General features: G+C 48.0%; 1 non-coding gene across 1 annotated transcript; it reads left to right on the top strand.

Annotated features, from left to right (window-relative positions):
* The first annotated feature begins 1,330 nt into the window (after positions 1-1,330).
* Positions 1,331-1,437, top strand: LOC141639833 (small nucleolar RNA R71). The gene has a single exon (XR_012542698.1). It is a non-coding gene; the product is annotated as a small nucleolar RNA R71 (small nucleolar RNA).
* Positions 1,438-1,718: the final 281 nt, after the last annotated feature.

Raw genomic sequence — 1,718 nt, 5'->3', positions numbered from 1 at the left:
TCAAGCTACGAATAACTTTTTCAAATTTATTGAAAGATACCTGTTCCTTCGTCGGCACTAGTCTCTCCGGATATGGGGCTGTAAGAAGTAGCTTATTCCTCTCCTCTAAATCACGCATGCCGGCATCCGTGGACTTAGGCTGAAAGTCCACCACCTTCTCCTTGTTGAAGCTCGACCCCTCTTCAGACCGTCTCAAATATGAACCATTGATCGACATCGGGTCGAACTTCGGAACCGGGACTGACCCTTCAGCACTTGGGTCTTGCCCTAATATTTTCGGGACTGTCGTACCCCGAAATAAGTGATCCCTCAAGTTATCGGGCATCGGAGGACGAAAAGGCTCATTATCGCAGCGATCTCGATCGATCGACCAGGTGAGGTCGATCGATCGGCCGCTTGAACAGATCGAAGCTTCGTTTGTCGCACTTCAGTCGATCGACCGGGTATGTCAGTCGATCGACTGATATACCTGGTAGACGCCTTTTTCTTTCCTTTGTTCGTTCCAGCTTTGTTTTGACTCGGCTTTGCCCCATCTTTTTCAGCATTGTCCCCGAACATAGCAGGCCCCTCCAGGGTGGACCCGCTCCTCAAAGTGATGGCATTAAGGGTCTCCTTTTGGTCAGTTTGAGTCGATAAGTGTCCCGGAGCTCGAGTGGTGTTCTTGCTAGCCAATTGAGCAATTTGGCTCTCTAGTAGTTTCATCCCGGCCTCTCTAGCTTGGGATTCCTTTTGCAACATATTCTTCAATTCAGCAAACACAGAATTTTGGGATTTTTGCTGCTGCGGCACATAGGGAGGTTTCTGATATGGTTGTTTGTGAGGGGGCACATAAGCTTGCTGCTGCTGCTGTTGTGGAGGTTGAGTCGGATTCAGGACATTCTGGCTACTCCACCTCAAGTTGGGGTGGACATTCGGCTCATAGTACATGTTTGTCTGCCTATAATGTTGAAAGGCAGCACAAGACTCGAAGGGACTAGGACAATTTTCTGAGACATGCTCCTCAGATCCACATCTTCTACAGACGAAAGGACCGTCTGAAACAGCATTAACATGGTACATCCCCCCTTTTGAAGCTCCTCCCAATTCGTATTTGTCAAACCTTGTAGTGAGAGCTTCTAGTGCAGCTACAGAAGAAGATTCAGCAGCCCTCCTCTGATTGTCTCTCTAATTCCCATATTCAGCTTTATGGGTGGCTAAGTCATCAATGATCTTCCACCCCTTAGTCTCTCCCATGTTCTCAACAAATCGGTCATTGGCTGCAGCATCCAAAATGGCCCTCTGATCGTCATACAGCCCGTTATAGAACTGATTGCAAAGACTCCATTTTTTGAACCCATGGTGCGGTATGGTTCGCACCAGCTTCTTGAAACGGACCCATGCTTCATGAAAGTTCTCATCAGGTCCCTGTTTGAAGCTCGTGATCTGAGCTCTAATGGCATTCGTCTTCGAGGCAGAGTTTCTTGTAGAATGCCAAGGCCAAGGAATTCCAATGGGTGATCTCATGAGCGGCTCGATCCAGATCTCTATACCACTCCCTCGCAGCATCACGAAGAGAGAAAATGAACATGGTCTCCTTTATCTGGTCCTGAGTCACGCCAGTCGGCGATGGTATAGAACAACAATAATCGATAAAAATCTCCATATGCTTGGCTGCATCTTCATTTGCAGCTCCCCCGAACTGGTTTCTCTCAACCAAGTTAATATAGGAAGGCTTCGGC

This window comes from Silene latifolia, unplaced genomic scaffold (genome assembly GCF_048544455.1).
Source record: "Silene latifolia isolate original U9 population unplaced genomic scaffold, ASM4854445v1 scaffold_57, whole genome shotgun sequence".
NCBI classification, from domain to species: Eukaryota; Viridiplantae; Streptophyta; class Magnoliopsida; order Caryophyllales; family Caryophyllaceae; genus Silene; species Silene latifolia.
Note: the sequence above shows the minus strand (reverse complement) of the source record. Positions and strands in the feature narration are given on the sequence as shown.